This window comes from Salvelinus alpinus, chromosome 29, assembly GCF_045679555.1.
Source record: "Salvelinus alpinus chromosome 29, SLU_Salpinus.1, whole genome shotgun sequence".
Classification (NCBI taxonomy): Eukaryota; Metazoa; Chordata; class Actinopteri; order Salmoniformes; family Salmonidae; genus Salvelinus; species Salvelinus alpinus.
The window spans coordinates 41,325,338-41,335,045 of NC_092114.1; the positions used below are offsets into that span (position 1 = coordinate 41,325,338).

Sequence of the window (9,708 nt, forward strand, 5' to 3'; positions counted from 1 at the left end):
ATTATAAGTCAACCTCAGACAGGGATTCCAATTCAGTGCTGAAGTTATGATTTGATTTAATGTCAGTAGCACACACAGCTACAACAAACGACAGCTGAGGTCTTATTTCACACACTAACTCAGGAAGAGAGAGTGGACGGTGTCTGGCAGAGTGTCAGTGAGGATGTCATGGTGCTGGCAGTCAGCTTATAGCTGTGCCCTCTTCAGAGTTCCTGCTCATAGCGCAGGGTTGAACCTTCTCTTCCAGATGACTAAACAGGCAGTTAAGATTGTGACCGCTAGCAACAGTCTTGTTATCTTAGTGTGGCTTATTAAGCAATAGACAGTATAGATTCCAATCTTAATGGAAGGGAAATATTAGTCATACAGTTACATAAGACTGGGGCGTAAAAATGGGAAATAGTGTCAGCATAGAATGTCAATTAAATAACAATCATGTTCTTCATATAGCAGCCAAACTGCGTCTTTTTCAGTGTTCACACAAGGAACGACGGTTTCTCATTTGTGCAATAACGTGTTCTATTTTTTAAGTAAATGGTTATTTAATTTTATTATGTATGTAAAGGCATTTGGTGTTTTTTTAAGATTGTTTTATTTTTGTATTTTTTGTTTTTATGGCAGACTGACAACTCTGCCATAAAAACTAAAAATACACAAATTAAACAATGCCATAAAATTGCCATAAAACTAAAAATACAAAAATAAAACAATGCCATACACTGACAAAGCCATACACTTAAAGTATTGATATCTGAAATATATGTGTGAGGTACACATGCACATTTTACCTTCAGGGGTCTAATTGCTAATGCAAATAGAATGTTTTGCAAGGCAGTGCCCTCCTGTCAATTCATTGGGCTTTATTGGCATGGGAAACATGTTTACATTGCCAAAGCCAGTGAAATAGATAAACAAAAGTGAAATTAACCGTAAAAAAATACACTCAGAATCGATCCAAAGGAATAGAGACATTTCAAATGTCTTATTATGGCTATACACAGTGTTGTAACAATGTGCAAATAGTTGAAGTACAAAAGGAAAATAAATACAAATATATATGGGTTATACAGTTGAAGTCGGAAGTTTACATACACTTAGGTTGGAGCCATTAAAACTTGTTTTTCAACCACTCCACAAATTTCTTGTAAACAAACTATAGTTTTGGCAAGTCGGTTAGGACATCTACTTTGTGCATGACACAAGTAATGTTTCCAACAATTGTTTACAGACAGATTATTTCACTTAAAATTCACTGTATCACAATTCCAGTGGGTCAGAAGTTTACATACACTAAGTTGACTGTGCCTTTAAACAGCTTGGAAAATTCCAGAAAATTATGTCATGGCTTTAGAAGCTTCTGATAGGCGAATTGACATCATTTGAGTCAATTGGAGGTGTACCTGTGGATGTATTTCAAGGCCAACCATCAAACTCAGTGCCTCTTTGCTTGACATCATGGGAAAATCAAAAGAAATCAGCCAAGACTTCAGAAAAGAAATTGTAGACCTCCACAAGTCTGGTTCATCCTTGGGAGCAATTTCCAAACGCCTGAAGGTACCACGTTCATCTGTACAAACAATAGTACGCAAGTATAAACACCATGGGACCACGCAGCCGTCATACTGCTCAGCAAGGAGACGCGTTCTGTCTCCTAGAGATGAACGTACTTTGGTGCGAAAAGTGCAAATCAATCCCAGAACAACAGCAAAGGACCTTGTGAAGATGTTGGAGGAAACAGGCACAAAAGTATCTATATCCACAGTAAAAATGAGTCCTATATCGACATAACCTGAAAGGGCGCTCAGCAAGGAAGAAGCCACTGCTCCAAAACCACCATAAAAAAGCCAGACTACGATTTGCAACTGCAAATGGGGACAAAGATGGAACTTTTTGGAGAAATGTCCTCTGGTCTGATGAAACAAAAATGGAACTGTTTGGCCATAATGACCATCGTTATGTTAGGAGGAAAAAAGGGGAGACTTGCAAGCCGAAGAACACCATCCCAACCGTGAAGCACGGGTGTGGCAGCATCATGTTGTGGGGGTGCTTTGCTGCAGGAGGGACTGGTGCACTTCACAAAATAGATAGCATCATGAGAAGGAAAATGATGTGCATATATTGAAGCAACATCTCAAGACATCAGTCAGGAAGTTAAAGCTTGATCGCAATGGGTCTTCCAAATGGACAATGACCCCAAGCATACTTCCAAAGTTGTGGAAAATGGCTTAAGGACAACAAAGTCAAGGTATTGGAGTGGCCATCACAAAGCCCTGACCTAATCCTATAGAACATTTGTGGGCAGAACGGAAAAAGCGTGTGCGATCAAGGAGGCCTACAAACCTGATTCAGTTACACCAGCTCTGTCAGGAGGAATGGGCCAAAATTCACCCAACTTATTGTGGGAAGCTTGTGGAATGCTACCTGAAACATTTGACCCAAGTTAAACAATTTAAAGGCAATGCTACCAAATACTAATTGAGTGCATGTAAACTTCTGACCCACTGGGAATGTGATGAAAGAAATAAAAACTTTAAAAAACAATTCTCTACTATTATTCTGACATTTCACATTCTTAAAATAAAGTGGTGATCCTAACTGACCTAAGACAGGGAATTTTTACGAGGATTAAATGTCAGGAATTGTGAAACTGAATTTAAATGTATTTGGCTAAGGTGTACGTAAACTTCCGACTTAAACTGTTTTACAATGGTGTTTGTTCGTCACTGGTTGCCCTTTTCTTGTGGAAACAGGTTACATATCTTGCTGCTGTGATGGCACAATATGGTATTTCACCCAATAGATATGGGAGTTTATCAAAGATTTTTTAGATTTTTTTTTGTGGGTCTGTGTAATCTGAGGGAAATATGTGTCTCTAATATAGTCATGCACAGTAGCTATTTTAGCATGTACATCTTGGTGGGGCAAAATAAAAATCTTTAATGCATTCCAGCAAAAATACAACACTAAACAATACATTAATTGCACTATAACGGTAACAAACAGTACCCACAACCTGTTAGGGCCTACTTAAAGCTGTTCTATTAGCAGAGCTTTGCTTTCAGCACCATGGAGTGAATCCTTACTACCGTTACACCTGGATATCAGTCTTGTCTGACAGCGAAACAGTTCATTCAGCCTCATTTACTGCCTTTTTAAAAAACATTGCTGATATCAAGCAATCAAATGTATTTGAATATCCATTTTTACATCAGTAGATATCACAAAGTGCTATTCAGAAACCCAGCCTAAAACTCCAAACAGCATGCAATGCAAATGTAGAAGCATGGTGGCTAGGAAAAACATCTTAGAAAGGCAGGAATTTAGGAAGAAACCTAGAGAGGAACTAGGCTCTGAGAGGTGGCCAGTCCTTTTCTGTTTGTGCCAGGTGGAGATTATAACAGTACATGGCCAAGATGTTCAAACGTTCATAGATGACCAGCAGGGTCAAATAATAATCACAGTGGTTGTAGAGGGTGCAACAGGTCAGCACCTCAGGAGTAAATGTCAGTTGGCTTTTCATAGCCAAGCATTCAGAGGTCAAGACAGGAGTTGCGGTAGAGAGAGTCGGAAACAGCAGGTTCGGGACAGGGTAGCACATCCGGTGAACAGGTCAGGGTTCCCTAGCCACAGGCAGAACAGTTGAAACTGGAGCAGCAGCACGACCAGGTGGACTGGGGACAGCCAGGAGTCATCAGGCCAGGTAGTCCTGAGGCATGATCCTATGGCTCAGGTCCTCCGGGAGGGGAGGGAGAGAGGGAGAGAGAGAGACTTAGAGGAAACATACTTAAATTCAAACATGGTACCAGATAAGACAGGAGATTTACACCATGAATAAAAGACTGTGCCTAGCCCCTGACACATAGTATCAGGTGTGAAGGTAAGACCCAGATGCAGACAACGTCGAATTAACAAAGTTTAATAATCCAACAGGGGCAGGCAATAGACAGGTCAAGGCAGGCAGACGCAGGGGGGCAACGGTAGCGGACGGCAGGCAGGCTCAGGGTCAGGGTAGGCAGAGGTCAATAATCCAGAGGTAGGGGAAAGGTACAGCTTGGCAGGCAGGCTCAGGGTCAGGGGCAGGCAGAGTGGTCAGGCAGGCGGGCTCAGAGTCAGAACAGGCAAGCGTCAAAACCAGGAGGGCGAGAAAAAGAGAGTCTGGGAACAGCAGGCGCTGAGACACAAAAACGCTGGTTGACTTGAAAAACAAGACGAACTGGCAACAGACAAACAGAGAACACAGGTATAAATACACAGGGGATAATGGGGAAGATGGGCGACACCTGGAGGGGGGTGGAGACAATCACAAAGACAGGTGAAACAGATCAGGGTGTGACACATAGACAATTGCAGCATAGATACTGGAGATGGGTGGGTCAGGGGACACTGTGGCCCCGTCCGACGATACCCCCGGACAGGGCCAACCAGGCAGTATATAACCCCACCCACTTTTCCAAAGCCCAGCCCCCACACCACTAGAGGGATATCAACAGACCACCAACTTACTACCCTGAGATAAGGCTGAGTATAGCACACGAAGATCTCCTCCACCGCACAAGCCCAAGGTGGCGCAAAACCGGACAGGAAGATCACGTCTGTTACTCAACCCACTCAAGTGACGCACCCCTCCTAGGGACGGCATGGAAGAGCACTAGTATGCCAGTGACTCAGCCCCGTAATAGGGTCAGAGGCAGAGAATCGCAGTGGAGGGGAGCCGGCCAGGCAGAGACAGCAAGGGCAGTTCGTCGCTCAAGTGACTTGCCGTTCACCTTCACACCCCTGGGCCAGACTACACTCAATCGCAGGACCTACTGAACAGATGATTCTTAAGTAAAGACTTAAAGGTCGAGACCGAGTCTGAGACTCTCACATGGATATGCAGATATTTCCATAAAAATTTTGCTCTACAGGAGAAAGTCCTGCTTCCAGCTGTTTGATATGGCTGACTTGCTTAAACAAATGTGGTTTCTACTGACAATTGAGATGTACAAACTATGGCATAAATGGAACGATGAGCGGATAAGAGGCAATCCGTAATTTAGATTAAGACATTAATGAGCGAGCTAGGACAAATGTAATCAATATAATCATTTGTACAGCAACAGAATTCAGAACATGGGCCATTCTTACAGTATTCTCTCTGTACACCAAGTCAGAACCGTAGGATAAATAAAGGGGCCATATAAGCAGACAATGAAAGCTCTTAAAATATTAAATGATTACATTTCTCTAAAACAGGCTATAGGCTACATGTGCACCACCAAGTCAGAACAGTAGGCTAAGTTATGAGGGGGAAAGGGAGCTAATTATTAGGGTGAGGCACATGGCTATTTACAGCTTACTACATAATATACAGTTAGTATTACTTTCTTAGCAACAGTATATATATCTCCCTGGCTTATTACATAATTTATGCAGCAGCATACAATACATTTTTGGACTCACCTTGTTGTGCTGTGCTCACTTGAAAAAGAAGGTGGAGTGGCAATCCTTCTTGTGGGCAAATTTTGTCATCAAACTTTGTCATCAAAGTCTGGCATTCTCTGGATTTATGGTGCTTTCAAGACATCTGGGAACTCTGAAAGAAACAAGGCCAAATCATGACGTCAGTGATCTTCAGGTCGGAGCGCTAGAAAGAGGCCCGAGTTCCCAACTTGGAATTTCGAGTTGGATGATCGTTCAAAATGTATTTTCCCAGTCGGAGTTCGTTTTTTCCATAGTTCCCAGTTGTCTTGAACTCACTGAAGTCTGAGATTTCCCACTTCTGAGTTTCCAGTTGTTTTGAACAAGGCAGAAATCATGCTGGATTGACAGCATAGCTACGGTATTCAACCTTTTTCTGGCCCATGGTGTTGCATATGAATGTTTATCCTTTTAAGCTTGAAAAAGAGACCCTTAAACCCAGACTCCACTGAATAGCAGGCTATTGATTGCTTTGCCACGCTTGCAGTTAGCCACTGATTCCTTCCAAACCACTCATTGTTGAATTTGCAATTTCCAACTTGTTGTGTAATGTTTGTGTCCAATGGCCGATGAGCACCGATACGTTTTATCTATAATTTCTCTTCATGTGACAATTATTGCCAGTAGGTTTGCCAGTATTTGCCAGTAGGTTGTTGACTAGATTCACAATGATGACTGCTTGTCTAGCTTGCTAAGATTTTGAAAGTATGATGTTGAGATGCTACGGTAGATATAACGTGATTTGACGTCATTTTATCTGTGGCCAATGACCTTGAGCTTTCTTGGATGGGCAATTCTAATGTAAATCTATGGCAGCACCCAAGAGGCTTTTACTTTCAAGATCTCCCCGTAGATTTTACGGTGACGTAGTGTCCCCATGAGTGACAGAACACTGAGCCAATCACGGCGCAACTAGAGAACATTACCAACCCATACGCTCCATATTTTCCGCTGGCTGCCCCACCACCGCAGAAAGCACTGAGCTAGACTGAAACACCCCGCATTTTGGAGCTGCCTTACTCAAGAAAACAAAAAAGAGACCATGTTTGTATGCGGCTTTATTAACTCAATTATTATTATTTTTACATTGTTTGCAAATGTATATGTTTTTTTTTAGTTAAACAGGTGGGGCTCAAAACAGTTGGGGCAGAGTGCCCTGAATGACTGGTCGTCACTGAGTACGCGCATAGCCTGTCTTCTCTTGAGAGCAAGGTCTGTCTACGGCATCTTCTCTCAATAGCAAGGCTATGCTCACTGAGTCTGAGCAGTCTGTCACCCTCTGGCAATATCAAGGAGTTGATTCACACATGCAAACAAAGTCCATTTGGTCATCCTTTTCTTTTGTTTGGTCTCAGGCCAAGTATGAAGGGGGAAAGTCTTAACACAGAACACCATATACAGTGCATTTGGAAAGTATTCAGACCCCTTGACTTTTTACACATTTTGTTATGTTAAAGCCTTATTCTAAAATTGATTAAATTGTTGTTGTTTTTTTCACACACAATACTCCATAACGAGAAAGGATTTTTTTTTTTGTTGAATTTTTAGAAAATGTATTAAAAATAAAAATGGAAATATTACATTTACATAAGTATTCAGACCCTTTACTCAGTACTTTGTTCAAGCACCTTTGGCAGCGATTACATCCTTGAGTCTTCTTGGGTATGACGCTACAAGCTTGGCACACCTGTATTTGGGGAGCTTCTCCCATTCTTCTCTGCAGATCCTCTCAAGTTCATGTTTCCCTCTATCCTGACTAGTCTTCCAGTCCCTGCCACTGAAAAACCTCCCCACAGCATGATGCTGCCACCACGATGCTTCACAGTGACCATCAGGCTATTGCATGGTGTTGGTGAAGCATGGTGGTGGCAGCATCATGCTGTGGGGAGGTTTTTCAGCAGCAGGGACTGGGAAACTAGATGAACGGAGCAAAGTACAGAGAGATCCTTGATGAAAACCTGCTACAAAGTGCTCAGGACCTCAGACTGGGGAGAAGGTTCACCTTCCAACAGGACAACGACCCTAAGCACACAGCCAAGACAACGCAGGAGTGGCTTCGGAAGAAGTCTCTGAATATCCTTGACTGGCCCAGCCAGAGCCCAGACTTGAACTCGATCGAACATCTCTGGAGAGACCTGACGCTCCCCATTCAACCTGACAGAGCTTGAGTGGATGTGCACAGATGAATGGGAGAAACTCCCCAAATACAGGTGTGCCAAGCTTGTAGCGTCATACACAAGAAGATTCAAGGCTGTAATCGCTGCCAAATGTGCTTCAACATAGTACTTAATAAAGGGTCTGAATACTTATGTAAATGTGATATTTCCATTTTTAATTTTTAATAAATTAGCAAACATTTATAAAAACCTGTTTTTGCTTTGTCATTGTGGAATATTGTGTGTAGATTGATGAGGGGGAAAAAAACGATTTAATACATTTTAGAATAAGGCTGTAACGTAACAAAATGTGGAAAAAGTGAAGGGGTCTGGATACTTTCCGAATGCACTGTACATGTAGGTAGGGGTAGAAGTGACTAGGCAATCAGGATAGATAATAAACAGAGTAGCAGCAGCGTGTGTGAAAATTGTGAAAGTGTGTCTATGTGTGGCATCAATATGCATGTGTGTGTGAGTATATGTAGTGTGTGTGTGTTGGAGTGTCAGTGTAGAATGTGTGAGTGTGTGGGTAGAGTCCAGTGAGTATGCCTACCGTAGAGCCAGCGCAAGAGAGTCAGTGCAAAAAAAAGGAGGTCAATGCAATAGTCTGTGTAGCCATTTGATTAACTGCTCAGCAGTCTTATGGCTTGGGGGTAGAAGCTGTTCAGGAGCCTTTTGGTCCCAGACTTGGTGCTCTGGTACTGCTTGGGTGGAGTAAATCCGGCCAAGCTTCGCCTCTTCCTCTCTGACCAAATGTAAAACGAGGCCAAATTAGGAAGTGCAGTCACCCTTTAAGTTATTACTGATTATGTCCATGTATCCATTTGACTGTAGTGAGAATCCGGTTTTATACAGGTTTTATAAGTGACAGCCAGGACACAGAACAGTTAGGCCTACTCAAAGGGAAAATTTTGGAAATAAATTAAGTTGTTGTCTCAGAGCACGAATGACACATTTTCCCCAATGACTTTGTGTCTTCAGGCACATCAGAATTATCTAAAAAGGTATGGGCAGTGTGTGGTGTAGGGTCTACTGGTTTGTGTAGTCAGAGAGGAAGAGGCGAAGCAAGAGAGAGTTTACTCCGCCCAAAATCTGTCCACAAATTAACAAAGATAAGACCCCTAAGTGACCCCTAAGCAAATTTTTGTATGGAGGTCAATCAGTGTCATGGTTGAATGAATAAAATAGGCATTTGAGAAGTTGCTAGGAGAGGCTTATTGATCGAGTAGATGTTTCGTAATGGTTAGGTTGTCACAAACGCACTGATGTAAGTTGACATACGTGGCATTTCGGCAACTTTGAAAAAATATACTTTATATTGGAGTTGTGCCTGTTGGTCACCCTCGTATCTGCCCTCTCATTGGCTACCATTGTCCCACCTGATCTTGCCTCGTTCCGCCTGCCTTCCATCTTCGAGGACACGGAATTTCCATTGTTAGAACAGTCACTCGAGTGTCTTGTCAATATAATATAAAATCTGTGACATAACGTTTCTATGCAGTGACGCAAATGAATAGCTTACGCAAGTTGACTTTCTTATTATAGCTCAATGACGTTTACGCACGACCGGGCCAGGCAATGTACATCCGGATCATTCACAAAATCTGAGGCAAGCGCCTGACACACAGAAATAGAAACGTCTTTATTCATTGCCCTCTTGTGGGAGTTTTAGCAACTGTCGCAATCTCAAAATGTTCCTATTTTTTTATTTGGTATTATTTATTGCAACAATAATAACAATATTACAAATCAATACAGGGACATTCCTGTGAATGCAATGAAAAAATAAAACGACCCCGGATTATTATTATTTTTTAATAGGAATTCAGGACATAATTTATGTGACAAAGCAATGAGACATTAACAGACATTCAGAGACATGGCTTCTAATAATGACTTATAATAATTTCCCCAACTTTTTAAGTTTTATAAAATTGTAAGTTTTATGAAAAAAAACTACAAAATAAGGCATTTTTCCATAACATTTACATTTGTGAATATAATATTTTGCCAAGAGAATAATAATGTTAATGAAATAGTTATGTTCGGAATTACAAGGATAAGCATAATGCCATTTAACATCATCAAAGGT

General features: G+C 41.7%; 1 long non-coding RNA gene across 1 annotated transcript; it reads right to left on the reverse strand.

Annotated features, from left to right (window-relative positions):
* Positions 1 to 845: 845 nt before the first annotated feature.
* Positions 846 to 9,109, reverse strand: LOC139558746 (uncharacterized). Its single transcript, XR_011671634.1, has 2 exons — positions 8,996 to 9,109; positions 846 to 5,575 (listed from the first exon to the last, which is right to left on the reverse strand). It is a non-coding gene; the product is annotated as an uncharacterized lncRNA (long non-coding RNA).
* Between the last annotated feature and the right edge of the window lie 599 nt (positions 9,110 to 9,708).